Here is a 17,517-nt window from a genome sequence, read left to right on the forward strand (position 1 = left end):
CTGTACCATGTTCTTTAATTTTGTTGATGAAAAGAGCTTCGTTAAAAATCTGTATGTGTTTATATTTTTTGTGGAAGGATAATTGCATGTGTGATTAATGCATTATGTATATATGTAAGTGTCATTGTGTGCAGTAAATGATGCATTATGTAGGGTGTTGTGTTTTTTACTGACTAGACTCTGGCAAAATTATATTTGTGCATTATTTATGTTGGACTATGCATTATGTAACATGATTTTTGCATTATGCTGGCTATATTATGCATTAATACGAGTATTGACTATGGGGGTTAAGCAACTCCGGCAAAGTATAAATATGATTATTGTTTGGTGTGGGAAGTGCATTATGAATCTGTAATTATGCATTTGTTGGAGTTTATGGTTCAGCCTAAGTTGTATTCTTGATATTGGTTACTAGTCTTTGGGCGTAATACATGTGCGTTTTTGTGTTTAGACAATGCATTATGTCCTATTTTTTACTTAATAAACTCAGGCATAATTGTATATTTGCATTATTTATTTTGGACTGTGCATTATGTATCATGTATTTTGCATTATGTTGTCTATATTAGGCATAAATACGGGTATTGTTTGTCTATGATGTTTAACCAACTCAGTCTAGATTGAATATGGTTAATACTTGGTTTGGGAATTGGAGTATGAATCTGTAATTATGCATATGTTGTAGTTTATGGTTCATTATGAGTTGTCTTCTTGATATTGGTTAATAGTCTTTGGGTGTAATACATGTGCATTTTTGGGTTTAGACAATGCATTATGTCCTATAAAATTTACATTATGTGAGGTATATTATGCATTATAACAGGGTATTATTAGTATCTGTCATGCCATTGTGCAGCCGGTTTAGGTAACTATTAGGAGTATAGTAAGCACATCACAGGTGTTGATTGTATTTGTTAATTGCCTCAGATTAGAAACTAAGTTTCAGGTTGTTGATTAAATTGACAAATATGTTATTTGATGGTAATAAGTGCATTATTTGCTTTGTCAAACGCATTATGGGTACTGTTTTATGCATTATGTGTTCTGACTGAAGCAATATTTGTTGTGATTAATACATGTGCATTATTTGCTTTTTCTAACGCATTATTTTCTTTGCCAAACGCATTATTGATTCTGTTTTATGCATTAAGTTTCAGGTTATTGATTAACTTAATGCACTTCCCACAACAAACTTACACAGCTCATATCATGCTGTCTTTTGAATTGGTGATAATTTTCTGATGTGTTGTGTTGTTTGGTAATATCAGAGAAGCAGCTTAGAGACGAGATAGATGACGCAGTGGACGACATTATACCAGTTGCGTTGGCAAAAAAATTCAGAGAGAGATTGGCTTATGTAGGCGCAAGTACGTCTAGAAGTGAGGGTGAGCCGAATCAACCTACAGGTCGAAAAGGTGATCGACTCTACTGTCGGCGAACGTCGTCAGAATTCCTTAACTGATAGACTCTATTGGAGAGAGAGACCTCTCAAGTTCAACTTTGAACAGTGAGTCGAGAATTATGGTCTGGCATGAGTCTTGGTTTGGCTATGTGTGAAGACACAACGACACCCATAATTCAAAAACAACAGTTCATTTACCAATTTACTTGCTCAACACCACCGTACTCTCGTCGCCGCTCAACCTGCACATAAGGAAAACACATGCAGGGCTGAGTACTATAAAAATACTCAATGGGCTCATGCCGAAAACATTTTCAATAAAGAGTAATTTATCATGCCATTCACAAGTAACCATCGGGGTTTAGCTTTAGAAATGCCCGAGGCACTCAAAATCATTTCCATTTCAAACATCGACTGATCAGTCATTTTCCCATAGACGTTCGCCATATCTGCCAATACATGACTTGGAATGTGGCCACAAACCAAGCCACTAGACCGGCCAGCCCGTAAGCTAGCACACGATCTACCATAGGTGTACACTAGCCCAAGTAGGGTTTGCGGCCCTACAAGGACCCGAATTCGATTTATATAATAATGGCATAAAGCCCCATCAGATAGACACGTAAAAATCAAACCATAGCATGATAAATATAGTTTCATTTCCATCGATAAAATATTTAGGACGTTGTCCTTATTTAAAAGAAAGCCGACCTCGACTGCTTAATTCTCAAGTACTTTCTTCCCCTTTGTATCACGATTCACTTGCAATGATTCACCTTTAGCATTTAGATAATATATATATATCAACACACTTTTCAAATAAATAAATAAAAATGCATGCCTCCTAATTAAAGTTATTTATCTCGTTTTTTCTCGTTTTTGATTATTCGGCGGCCGCCCATAATTCCTCTGTTGGCTCCTCGTATTTTTCTCAACGATATCGAAATAAAATCCCCAAAATTATAAAAGTGTATAATTAAATTATCGCAACCATTTACCCTCGAATTATATTTATTTCGGACTTATGATAAAATTATTCATTTGTCGAAATATTCCAGAATTAATTAAATAATTCGTTACTATTGATTATCGGTCCAAAGATTTATTTAAAAGGTCAAGACGTAATTATTTCCACACCTTATATCTCCAATTAACATTTTAAAGCCCAAACAATTAAATGGAGCCCATAAATTTAATAATTCCACTCATGTCAATTAATGAAGCCCAATCTCTTAAAAAAAACAAAAGGCCCAAAGTTATACTTCATCTCTTACGTCTTTCTTTCCCTCTCTCTAACTTATCTCTCTTCTTCTCTCTCTCGACCAAAACGGAAACTCCATCCTATCGTCTTCACCAAAATCCGACTGCCCCATCGTCGCTCCTCAGTCGCGTCGGCCCTCACGCCGGCGACCAACGCTCGCCGGGAGAACCGGTGCTGCTGTTGCGCCGCTGCTCCGTCGCCGTCCAGATCCGTCTGCCGTCGCTCCCAGACGCCGGGAAGACGCACGCCACTGCTGCTGTACCGGTCAGTCGAACAGCAACGAGCCGCTGCTCCGTCGTCGCCTCTCAGCCGCCGGGTCAGGCTGCTGCTGCCGCCGCCGGGAGCCGCTGCTCCGCCGGTGGTCGTGCAGCCCCGAAACCAACCCGAACGGCCCCGCACAACCCTGAAATAGCCCCGACGATAAGTTCTAACAACTACAGTTCAGTTTCGTTTATGTGTTCAATCAAAACTACTTCTTTTTGCGTTTTAAGTTTGTAAGATTAAAGGGGACTTCGTGTTGTGTGATTTGAGATGCTAGTTGATTGATTTACGTGGGAAGTGGAGCATGATGATATGTTGTGAAAAAAAGGTTCATGCTTTAGAATTGAGTAGAAATTATACCTCCGAGAGTAGGACGTGGTTGTGGAGTTCACAAGGCTGAAAAGGGAGGCTCTGGGAAACTGAGTATTTTGATTTCTGTTAATAGAAATCGCTGATGTTAGATTTCGAAACAAAAGCAATTTAGGTATTAATTGATTAGGAAATTGATTACCACGGTTGAGAATTCTGAAGCACTTCGAGGTCTGTCGTAGATTTCAAGAGGATGAGTTTTTGTTGCAGAGGTAGGACTTGTTGCAGAGATGTGAAAAATAGAAGAAAACTGGTTGGTGAAACGTATGTTATAAAGAAGAGAAGATTTGGTTTAGATGAGAGAGAGATTTAGGGAGTGGGGAGAGAGTTTCATGGGAGAGAGGAGCGGTTTCAACGTGGGGGAGGGGAGGATTCGAATTTTCCCTTTTTTTTCCTTATTTTGAATCAATTTGAATTTATTTGTAATTTATTTGCAGATCACGGAGGAGGGAAATCTTATCACGAAGGAGGAAGATCTCTACTGAATCTTTATTTAAAATTGAATTAATGTCGATTGATGACCAAATCGACAGGGAGAATATTTAATTAGATTGGCTAAATTCACAGTCCATTGTATTTTATTTTAAATTGTGCAGTCCCCAATTTATTTATCACGGACTGAACCTTTATATTATTTGTCCAATTATTCGATCCAGTACGCAAATTGAGTTCAATAAATATATTCCTCACGGAAAGGAATTATTTATATTCGCATAATATTTTATTTCACAACTTCTAGTCCAACAACAACTAATTCACCAATTAATTTACCGACAATTAATTCACGGACTTCGCAAAATTAATAGCATTAAAACCAGTAATTTAGGGTTCACAAATTAGGGTTCAAAAAGTGGGGCGTTACATCCTACCACCCTTAACAGAAATTTCGTCCCGAAATTTGCTACTCTCAAGTAAAGAGTTCTAGGTACAATTCCATCATTTTATCCTCATTCTCCCACGTGGCTTCTTCATGCCCATGATTTTCCCATAGCACTTTCACACAAGCAACAAGTTTATTTCTCACATTCTGGATCTTTCGGTCTAAAATGGATTGGGGTCTCTCCTCATAGCTCAAGTATGGATTCAACACGACTTCCTCAAAATGGATCACATGTTTCGGGTCAAACACGTATTTTCGTAACTGTGACACATGGAAAACGTTGTGCACGTTTCCCAGGTTTGGTGGTAGCGCCAATCGATATGCAACGGGGCCACTCCTTCGAGAATTTCGTAAGGTCCGATAAATCACGGCTTCAATTTGCCCTTGACGCCAAATCGTGTTATCCCTTTTGACGGAGATACCTTCAAGAAAACTTTATCGCCAGCTTGAAATTGCAAGTCGGTTCATCGGACATCCGCGTATGATTTCTGTCTGTCTTGAGCTTCTTTTATCCTCTCACGAATTTGTCGAACGATTCCCACCATCTCTTCAACTGCATCAGGTCCGAGTATTCTTCTCTCGCCAACTTCATCCCAGTAGAGCGGCGATCTACACTTTCTTCCATACAATGCCTCGTACGGTGCCATGTTTATCGTTGCCTGGAAGCTATTGTTGTAGGCGAACTCGATCAGTGGTAGTGCTGCCTCCCAACTTCCTCCTCGGTCGAGTACCATGGCTCTCAACATATCCTCGAGAGTTTGGATCGTTCTTTCGGATTGTCCATCGGTTTGCGGGTGAAAAGCTGTACTGAAGTTCAATTTGGTTCCAAGCTCTTTCTGTAGACTTATCCAAAATCTTGAGGTAAATTTTGGGTCACGGTTGGACGTGATAGTCACTGGGACTCCATGCAATCGAACTATCTCCCTTATGTAGATTTGAGCCAGTTTGTTGGACCCATAACTTATGAGAATCGGTATAAAATGCGCACTCTTGGTAAGTCGATCTATAATTACCCAAATGGCGGTGTTCCCTCTCAGAGCCCTTGGCAAACCTGTCACGAAATTCATGGCGATGTGCTCCCATTTCCATTCAGGAATCTCTAGTGGTTGCAACTTCCCATACGGTCGTTGATGTAGAATCTTCACTTGCTGGCAGACTAGGCATCTTTCGACAAATGATGCTATGTCCCTCTTCATACCATTCCACCAAAAGGATTTCTTCAAATCTTGATACATTTTCGTACTTCCTGGGTGGGCAGTGTAAGGAGTTTCATGCGCTTCACTCTTAACCTCATTTTTGAGCTCCTCGCTATCTGGCATGCATAATCTTCCTTCAAAAGTAAGGGCATTGTCGCATTCTTCACTAAAATTCCCAGATTCACCGGTTCGCACTTCTACACGGATCTCCTCCAACTTTGCATCCATCCGTTGTGCTGCAATAATTCTCGACCTCAGATCCGGTTCAACGGCTAAAGTGGCGATTCGTGCTTCCACTGTTTCAGGTGCTCTTACCACTTCCAAACACATCTTGCTGAACTCGCGAATCAGGCTTTCTTCCTTGGTGATAAAAGTAGCCAGCTGGGAATGATCTTTCCTGCTCAAAGCATCCGCCACTACATTTGCTTTGCCGGGGTGATAATTGATGCCACAATCGTAGTCTTTCACCAACTCGAGCCATCTTCTTTGCCGCATATTCAAATCTTTCTGCTCGAAGAAATACTTCAGGCTTTTGTGGTCTGTAAAGATCTCACATCGAACTCCGTAGAGATGATGTCTCCAAATCTTTAAGGCGTGAACTACCGCTGCTAACTCCAAGTCGTGGGTTGGATAGTTCAACTCGTGTGGCTTCAATTGTCGGGATGCATAAGCAATCACCTTGTTGTTTTGCATCAATACACATCCAAGTCCCACCTTTGAAGATCCGTGTACACTACGTAGTTCACTCCAGACTCTGGCACAGCTAGAATCGGTGCACTAGTTAGCTTCTCCTTCAATAGTTGAAAACTTGCCTCACACTCGGGGGTCCAATTGACTTTCACCCCCTTCTTGAATTGTTGAGTCATGGGTCTCGCTATCTTGGAGAACCCTTCAATAAACCTTCGGTAGTATCCTGCCAAGCCTAGGAAACTCCGAATCTCGTTTGGTGTTGTAGGTGCTTTCCACCGTTGTACCGCCTCAACCTTAGCAGGATCCACTCGAATTCCTTCTGCCGTCACGATATGACCAAGGAAATTTACCTCCTTGAGCCAAAATTCACACTTGCTGAATTTAGCATACAATTTCTCACTTCTCAACGTCTCCAAGGTAATTCGCAGGTGCTCTTCGTGTTCCTTCTCATCCCTCGAGTAAACGAGTACATCATCTATGAATACCAAAACGAATTTATCCAAGTATGGGTGGAATACTCGGTTCATCAAATCCATGAATACGACAGGTGCATTCGTCAGTCCAAATGGCATTACCACGAACTCATAGTGACCATACCTTGTGCGAAAAGCAGTCTTCGGTATGTCCTCTCTTCGGACCCTCAATTGATGGTATCCGGACCTCAAGTCCATCTTTGAGAACACGCCAGCTCCCCGAAGTTGATCGAATAAGTCATCTATTCTCGGCAGTGGATATTTGTTCTTGAGAGTCATCTTGTTCAATTCTCTATAATCGATGCACATTCTCATCGATCCATCTTTCTTCTTCACAAAAAGCACAGGCGCGCCCCACGATGAAACACTGGGTCTAATAAAACCCAAGTCCATGAGCTCTTGTAGTTGTATCTTGAGTTCTTCCAACTCCTTTGGCGCCATTCGATATGGGGCCTTGGATACTGGTGCCGACCCTGGCTCTAGGTCGATTGTGAACTCCAATTGTCGATTTGGCGGTGGACCAGGCAACGCTTCAGGAAAGACGTCTGGAAATTCTCGTACCACAGCAACATCCTCCACTTTCCTTTCCTCCTTCTCATCTCCTTGTAGATAGACCAGATATGCAGAACGCCATTTTCTCAACATCTTTGTAGCTTGAAGTGCGGAGATGATAGATGTGCTTCTGTTCATCGTGATCCCATGGTACACGATTGGTTCCTTTCCAGGGGCTTGTAATGTTATTTGTCTCTCCTTACATCGGATGGTAGCAAAATTCGCAGCCAACCAATCCATTCCTAAGATTACATCGATATCCTTCATGGCCATAACTTGTAAGTTGTGCGCGACTAGCCTAAGTTCTCCCAAAATCATTTTTTTTACAACTTTCAACATTCAATAGTCCAATCCCATAGTCACCAAAATACTTTTACCTCTCTCTTCGCGGTTGGGCGTGACGAGTTGTGGTGTTGAGCCTTCGATGTTTATCCCTTAGATACTTAATGCAAGTATAGATTTTGACTCAAAAGGACTCTTGGGTCCAGAGCGGAAAGAAACTGAGGCTCTGATACCAAACTGTCACGATCGTCCTTTAGGGTTATCAAATATGGGCGATCGTGATTAAGAGAATTTAATAAAAAACAAAAAGAACTAGGGTTTCATTAACGAGCTTGACCAACAATTAATATCCAAAGAAAATGACCAACAATTTGACATAAATTGGTAAAACCCCAAGTACTCAATATCCAAATAATTTAAGTTTCAAGCCCAATAAAAGATAAGTGAAAGAAATGTCACAGCGGAAACGATCAAGAGTAAGAGTGACGTCATGTGTGAAGACACAACGACACCCATAATTCAAAAACAACAGTTCATTTACCAATTTACTTGCTCAACACCACCGTACTCTCGTCGCCGCTCAACCTGCACATAAGGAAAACACATGCAGGGCTGAGTACTATAAAAATACTCAATGGGCTCATGCCGAAAACATTTTCAATAAAGAGTAATTTATCATGCCATTCACAAGTAACCATCGGGGTTTAGCTTTAGAAATGCCCGAGGCACTCAAAATCATTTCCATTTCAAACATCGACTGATCAGTCATTTTCCCATAGACGTTCGCCATATCTGCCAATACATGACTTGGAATGTGGCCACAAACCAAGCCACTAGACCGGCCAGCCCGTACGCTAGCACACGATCTACCATAGGTGTACACTAGCCCAAGTAGGGTTTGCGGCCCTACAAGGACCCGAATTCGATTTATATAATAATGGCATAAGCCCCATCAGATAGTCACGAAAAATCAAACCATAGCATGATAAATACAGTTTCATTTCCATCGATAAAATATTTAGGACGTTGTCCTTATTTAAAAGAAAGCCCACCTCGACTGCTTAATTCTCAAGTACTTTCTTCCCCTTTGTATCACGATTCACTTGCAATGATTCACCTTTAACATTTAGATAATATATATATATATATATATATCAACACACTTTTCAAATAAATAAATAAAAATGCATGCCTCCTAATTAAAGTTATTTATCTTGTTTTTTCTCGTTTTTGATTATTCGGCGGCCGCCCATAATTCCTCTGTTGGCTCCTCGTATTTTTCTCAACGATATCGAAATAAAATCCCCAAAATTATAAAAATGTATAATTAAATTATCGCAACCATTTACCCTCGAATTATATTTATTTCGGACTTATGATAAAATTATTCATTCGTCGAAATATTCCGAAATTAATTAAATAATTCGTCACTATTGATTATCGGTCCAAAGATTATTTAAAAGCTCAAGACTTAATTATTTCCACACCTTATATCTCCAATTAACATTTTCAAGCCCAAACAATTAAATGGAGCCCATAAATTTAATAATTCCACTCATGTCAATTAATGAAGCCCAATCTCTTAAAAAAAACAAAAGGCCCAAAGTTATACTTCATCTCTCACGTCTTTCTTTCCCTCTCTCTACCTTCTCTCTCTTCTTCTCTCTCTCGACCAAAACAGAAACTCCATCCTGTCGTCTTCACCAAAATCCGACTGCCCCATCGTCGCTCCCCGGTAGCGTCGGCCCTCACGCCGGCGACCAACGCTCGCCGGGAGAACCGGTGCTGCTGTTGCGCCGCTGCTCCGTCGCCGTCCAGATCCGTCTGCCGTCGCTCCCAGACGCCGGGAAGACGCACGCCACTGCTGCTGTACCGGTCAGTCGAACAGCAACGAGCCGCTGCTCCGTCGCCGCCGGGTCAGGCTGCTGCTGCCGCCGCCGGGAGCCGCTGCTCCGCCGGTGGTCGTGCAGCCCCGAAACCAACCCAAACGGCCCCGCACAACCGCGAAACAGCCCCGACGATAAGTTCTAACAATTACAGTTCAGTTTCGTTTATGTGTTCAATCAAAACTACTTCTTTTTGCGTTTTAAGTTTGTAAGATTAAAGGGGAGTTCGTGTTGTGTGATTGGAGATGCTAGTTGATTGAATTATGTGGGAAGTGGAGCATGATGATATGTTGTGAAAAAAAGGTTCATGCTTTAGAATTGAGTAGAAATTATACCTCCGAGAGTAGGACGTGGTTGTGGAGTTCACAAGGCTGAAAAGGGAGGCTCTGGGAAACTGAGTATTTTGATTTTTGTTAATAGAAATCGCTGATGTTAGATTTCGAAACAAAAGCAATTTAGGTATTAATTGATTAGGAAATTGATTACCACGGTTGAGAATTCTGAAGCACTTCGAGGTCTGTCGTGGATTTCAAGAGGATGAGTTTTTGTTGCAGAGGTAGGACTTGTTGCAGAGATGTGAAAAATAGAAGAAAACTGGTTGGTGAAACGTATGTTATAAAGAAGAGAAGATTTGATTTAGATGAGAGAGAGATTTAGGGAGTGGGGAGAGAGATTCATGGGAGAGAGGAGCGGTTTCAACGTGGGGGAGGGGAGGATTCGAATTTTCCCTTTTTTTCATTATTTTGAATCAATTTGAATTTATTTGTGATTTATTTGCAGATCACGGAGGAGGGAAATCTTATCACGGAGGAGGAAGATCTCTACTGAATCTTTATTTAAAATTGAATTAATGTCGATTGATGACCAAATCGACAGGGAGAATATTTAATTAGATTGGCTAAATTCACAGTCCATTGTATTTTATTTTAAATTGTGCAGTCCCCAATTTATTTATCACGGACTGAACCTTTATATTATTTGTCCAATTATTCGATCCAATACGCAAATTGAGTTCAATAAATATATTCCTCACGGAAAGGAATTATTTATATTCGCATAATATTTTATTTCACAACTTCTAGTCCAACAACAACTAATTCACCAATTAATTTACCGACAATTAATTCACGGACTTCGCAAAATTAATAGCATTAAAACTAGTAATTTAGGGTTCACAAATTAAGGTTCAAAAAGTGGGGCGTTACAATTTGATTAAGATGTTGCATTATGTACTGAGACCTTATCATTATTTAAAATGGTGTATGGTAGACCACCTTTCAATGTGTTGTATTATTTACTCAAATAAGTGCATTATTTCTTTTAAACGTTACGCCAGAATTCAGGGGTGCATGGTATATTAAAACTGGATATACATTCAGCAATAGATAAATTAGTGCATTATTTGATTAAAACGTTGTATTATTTACCAAGATATTATCATTATTTAAAATTTTGTATTGAATACGAACTATCAATGGGCTGCATTATTTACTCCAATAAGTGAATTATTTAAATTAAGCGTTTCGCCAGAATTCAGGGGTCCATGGAATAATAAAATCGGAAATAAATTCTGCAGTAGACATTTTAGTGCATTATTTAATTAAAACGGTGCATTATGACCTAGGAAAACAAAAAAAAATCGGAACAAACAAAATAATCCATCCGAACACAACTGATACATAGTTGACTTCATTAAATAAAAACCAAACGTTGCATTATGAGAGATATAAAGGCTTCAACTCCGACGAACATTCTGGTACAACCACCACTGTTAAAAAAAGCAAATAGTTCAGCGAATGCATACAAGTACAAACAAGCGTTTTTTAAAAACATTGTTATTAATGTGTAGGTACTATACCCTAGTCCATAGTCTTATTAAACCCTTGGGGGAAACAAGAAACGTGTGCCAAACATCGTATCACGGTACATCTTATTCGTATGCATTGCAGTTCACATGTTTTGCATTATATAGTCAATAATAATCATTACTCGTTACAATTTGGGGCATTATTCAAATCGGTTTATAATTTGTTATTAATGTGTACGTACTATACCCTAGCCCCTAATCTTATTAAACCCTTGGGAAACAAGAAACATGTGCCAACAACGTAACACGGTACATCTTGTTCGTAAACGAATCAATATTAATTTGAACAGTAATTGTGCAATTGCAAGTTCAAAGAAATGCAATTCATAATACATTACCAAACATATGAGATTCATACAACTTGTTACACCAAAAATAAATCAAGTAGACAAATAAGAATAAATAATACTCATGAATCAAATTCAGATTAACAAAGCTAATTAAAAAAACATGAAATTTACACATTATCAAACAATTATGAATCAAACAAACGATGAATTTGCATATTATCAAATAATCATTAATAAAAAAAATACATGAAGTTTACAGATTATCGAAGGAGCAACAATGACTTACAGCAAGGAATTCATGAATTTCAATTAGAGAATACATTACGACGGCTTGATGATTTTCTTACCCTCGGGGAATTGACTCATCTCCATGACAGGGGATCGTCAAACTCCATGAAATTCAGAGTTGATTAAGAAAGAATTGCAGTTCTGAATTCACCAATTGCAGAGGAGCGGAATCGTCAATCTCCGCACCAATTAAAGTTCGATCACGTCGTTGCAGCGATTGAAGGATCCGTCTAGATTTTATTTGAATTGCGGTTTTGGATTCGATTTGATCGTCGGACTTGAGAGAACGAATCATTCTCTGGATTTCGAGAAAAATCACAGTAATTGAAGGATAGAATTCACTGGTGTTGACAACGATTTTGATGAATGAATTGATTGGCACAACGATTTCGTGAATATCTTCCTTCCAGATTGAAGACGATTTTGGGATATTGAAAATAAGGTAACACGTGAATTAAGGGTGGAGAGAAACTGATCCAAATTTGATTTCCATTTTAGCCCTTTTCGGGTTTTTTAATCATTAAACTTAATGTTTATACAAACAAATTTAGGCCATAGGATTTCGAAAATCAAGGGCTAAGATCAAGAAGGAAATAGGAGGAAATATGGAAAAATGAAATGAATATATATATATATATATATATAGGATTGTGATCAAGATAGAACCATTCTTAAACGTAGAACCATTCTTAAACGTAGAACAAATGCCAAACGGAGGTCGTTAGATCTTTTAATCCAATGGTGTTGATTTGCACAGCAATTTCCCATTACAACCAAAACTATTATTAATGGGTGAATGCAGAGAAGTGAAAAAATAAAGCATGCATGGACTCTTCTTCGTTTCATTCATTCTTCCATCAACATGTGAGTTTTTTCACATGTTGAGTCCGGAATGTCGTGAAAACATAGTCTAATATGTATGATTTTTAATCTTGACCGTCATTTTTTCCTCATCCAATGAATAAAATATGTAGAGTTCTATGTTCTACACTTAAGAATGGTTCTATCTTTAACGCAACCCTATATATATATATATATATATATATATATATATATATATATATATATATATATATATATATAGGGTGCTGCTAGGTTGAGATTATTTAGCTAAATTGAGAAATGAGATGCAATATCAGCCATTAATCCATAAGATTAACTAAATGTCAACAGCTATCACATTATGTCAACACGGGGGTATAAGTGTCATTTCGTGTTTTAATGTGTCGGATTGTTGACATGGCTTATATGTCTAGTTGACATGACTTATAATTGTTGTTGACATGGTTTCTATGTGCAGTTGACATGGTTGTACGTGTAATTGACATGGCTTGTAACACAGTTGACATGGCTTGTATGTGTAGTTGACATGACGTGTATGTGCCGTTGACACGATATGCACCATAGTTGTCATAGTGTCACCGGCTTATATATCAAATGTCAACAACTTATAGTAAAATGTATCAGCTTGTATATCAAATGTCAACAGCTTGTCAAAAGCTTGTATGTATTGTCAACAACTCAAAAACAATTATTGTAATTAAAAAATAACAACTATTTGACTTAATCTTCTCTAAGCATCATAGTATACAACTATGCAATAGCTTAATTGATAATTCCATAACAGAAACGGAGACGGAGTCGGAGGAGATTGACTCGTCGGAGGTGGAGCGGCTGAGGGAGGATCTGTTGGACGGAATCGACGAGGATTCCAATCTCTGCACTTCCATCCACGACCTCGACTCGTTCATGAAGAGTTTCGAGGAGGAAATCACTACATCTCCCACTTCCAGTCACGGATCCGGAGCGGCTGAGGAAAGAATCGTCGAATCGGCGTCGGATTGCGGCGAATCCGGAGAGGTTGAGGAAGGAATCGTCGAATTGGTGTCGGATTCCGGCGAATCGCGGCCGGATCTAGGCTATCTGCTCGAGGCGTCGGACGGCGAGCTAGGGATTCCACCTCCGGCGGCGTCTCCGGCGAGGAAGGAGCTGGTGACGGGGTGAGGAGGAGCGTTGCCGTGATTTGAGGTGGAGAATCAGCGAGAAGGGTCGGAAAAGAGTGGAGGAGGAGATGAGCAGAAGGTGGAGGCGTAAGGGAAGAAGAATGGGAAGGGAGAAGTTAGTTTTCATTTGTTTTTAACTAAATTTACCATTATACCCTTTCATAATAAATTAATCTAAAAATATTTTTTTTGGGCAAAATCTGGACCACTCATTTAATAAAAATGAGTGGCTGATGTTGCATCTCATTTTTCAATTAGCCTAAAAAATCTCAATTGATCATGGACCTATATATATATATATATATATATATATATATATATATATATATATATGTAGGATTTTGATCCAAACAAGAATCCATTTAAATAAAGAAATACAGACCAAATTTTAACCTTAGGATTAGACGGTTTTTTCATCTTAGGATTAGATCTAATGGCTATTTTAATTTGATTTCTCATCCATTTTATATTAAAAAAAACGTTGAAGGCTAATTTTGGTACATCATTATTCCTCTTGTTATGGTATTTCCTACCATCATGCAATATTCTTATTTCAATTAAAATTTCTTTCTCCCAATCCATATCTTCGTGAAAAATTATTAACCATGATTCATTTTCTTCACCAGAATCAATTTTATCGAATAAATTAGTCAATTTTATCATCTTCATCTTTAAATCACGGTTAACTCTAACCCAGACTTCACTTTTGCGAATTTTTCATCATCATCGTACGACTATTTCTACAACCGTCTACAAGTTTTTATTTCATCCTCAATATGAATTAATCGTGTATATATTATGTACCAGATTGTCATGCGACTTCTTCTCCTTCATCACTCCATTGATAATTTGTCTATTCACCTGTAATCTTAGTTATTGATTTTTCTCAAAATTTATTAGTGATTTTGCATATTTATTTCTTTCGAGACCTTCTTAAATGGAAATAGGATCACTCCCAGTACCCGCATGGTAACAACGATGAAAGTGTAGATAATACAATTTATGGAGGTCAATTTTATTGATTGGTTTTCATTTAAATGTTATCAATTAGTTATTCAATAAACATTCTATTTTATGTTACTGTTATGACTCATTCATGTCGTTGTTATGCTCTTCGTTGTGTGTCATCCATCATAATTGTTTAAATCTTCAACTATGTTTTTTGCATATATATTTGTAGCATAAAATTGTGATCAATCTCGAAACCAATCTTAAAGACCGAACTGTTGAACCTGTCATTGCTAGCTTGTTATAGGTCATTGTAAGACAATTTTAGTTTGTTTTAGGTCATTTTTAGTTTGTTTTAGGTCATATGATAAAATCTGGATTTGAAAGATACGGATGTCATTTTTAGATCATTTTAGGTCATGTTTACTATCATGACCTAAAACCGACTAAGAATGACCTCCATATTGTCTAAATGACATATGTGTGTGGTTCTGTGGTTTGCTGTGATAGCATATTTTATGACTTGTATATACCTATTTTATGTTCTATTATGACTCCTTTTTACCGTTGCTATGTTGTGATAGATGATATGACATGAATATGCCATTATTATGCTATATAATTTATAAAAGAATGACTTGTATTTCAGTTTTTCAAGCCCCATACATTTTCATATCACAATGACCCTTATTGATACAATTAATTTGTCACATTAATAACTAAAGCAACCTCACAATATCAAGATGCAATGAAGTTTTTCTGAGGAATCAAACCATGTTCTCTTAAATTACATATAATAAGATGTCAAACATAAAATCCAATGACATATCTAAACTACAAAACAAGGTGATGAATGGAAAATTCTAAAGTCCCTCATATCTGCAGTGTCCGATGCTAGACCCTTTTCTGACAACGCCTTTTCCGTTGGCCCTAAAATCACAAAGTGGCCATCAAATCAATTTAGAGCATGGAAGTACCTTGAATGAGTCATTTACTTACCGAACATCAAAATACATCATAATAGTATCTAGATAATAATATGTAAAGTAATTCCAAAACATTTCATTTCTAATTACAACATTTCACATTTTCTGCTGTACACTTGCTCCCAACATTAGTAGTTTCAGTTGCTGCATACTTTGTTGATCTCTCATTTTCTAGTGGCCCTGATAGCACAAATAGGATACACACAACAACATATAAAGTACAATGAATACATATTTCCAGCATAATTCGTAATAAAAGCATAGTAATATCTGAACAATTATATTAGAAAATAAATATGTCATATTTACATGACTATTACGTCATTTAATATCAAAATTCAGGTCATTTCTGTATAAACTCGGTTACAACAACAAAACAATTTATTAACCTGATAAATATGTCATTTATTAGCAACAAATAGGTCATGGTTTTACTGACTATAGGAAATCAACATATTTACTGTATAGAAATGTGATTGTTCACAAAAAATCATTCAGAAAGCCCACTGTCACATAAAATTGAAAGTAATTTCATCATATGTTCCTCAACCCTTCTTCTAAACCTATTTATGTTTGAATTTCCAACTTATTCCAAAATAAGAATGGCCGGCAATGTCAACAAAAAATTGTTTTCCGACCGCCCCAAAACCATATTCGTTGTATAATTGTTTGTATTCGCAATCGATTAAATGTGACGATTTCTAGAGAGAATTCTTCCTAAAATAATACAGTTGACCGCATAATACCTTTTGGAGGGTCCTTTTTGGGTTCGTTTTTCTTCTTTCCAGACACGCGTTCATAAACTCCTCAAAAACATGAGAAACGAACTTCAGTTCACACAAATTATAGCAAATCACAAAAATGCGCAACAAGAAAAACCCTTAACCTTTCCATCTTTGCTCTCGGTTTCAGACCCCCCCCCGAGTTTCCACTATTGTTGTAGATGCCGTGAAATAGAAATCAGTGGAGAGTAATTGTTGAAAGAATAGGGTTTCAGAGCAGGGGTTCAATCGTTCTCTTCAATTTCACTCCCACACGTATTAAGTTTTGATGATATATCTTTGTTGATTCCCATAAAATTTGCATAATAAATAAATTTAATCACTCCCATTAAATCTGCCCACTAAAAACGGAAACGACGGTTCCACTTATTTGCAATCCCGCAAATACCCTCATATGACCTAATCCGCACTTGTTATGACACAAAAGAAACAACTTTTACGACAAATCGTAGCCCTTAAATAATAAATCAAACGGTTGATAATTGGGCTGTATTTTGGTACTTAGGGGCCTCTTTTGATAGATTAAAACCCTATATATATATATATATATATATATATATATATATATATATAGGGGAGCGTTATTATCCTATTCATCCCTTAGATCCTTTATTCTTCTTAATATGGGCCGTTAGATCTCATTCATCAACGGTCCAGATGATCTGCATTATTACACTATAATGGTGCATTATTAGTCGGTGTGCATTATTCAACTGAAAATCTGCATTATTACACTATAATGGTGCATTATTAGTTGGTGTGCATTATTCAACTGAAAATCTGCATTATTAAATGACACGTGTCACCAATCTAACCGTCGGATGACAAAATCGTGGGACTGAGATTAAAAAGAACAAAGAACAAAAGATACAAAAAGGAAATGAATACATCCCTATATATATATATAGGGATGTATTCATTTCCTTCTTCCATATTTCCTCCTTTTTCCTTCTTGATCTCAGTCGTTTATTTTCTCCATCCTATGGCCTAAAATATTGGCAAATATTGCCTTTAACCATTACATTTTATTCCATTAAAATCCGAAAAAGGCTAAAATAGGTAATCAGTAAAATGGTGGTTATGGAAACTTCCATAATT

The sequence above is a fragment of the Salvia splendens genome, chromosome 12 (genome assembly GCF_004379255.2).
Source record: "Salvia splendens isolate huo1 chromosome 12, SspV2, whole genome shotgun sequence".
Taxonomy (NCBI): Eukaryota; Viridiplantae; Streptophyta; class Magnoliopsida; order Lamiales; family Lamiaceae; genus Salvia; species Salvia splendens.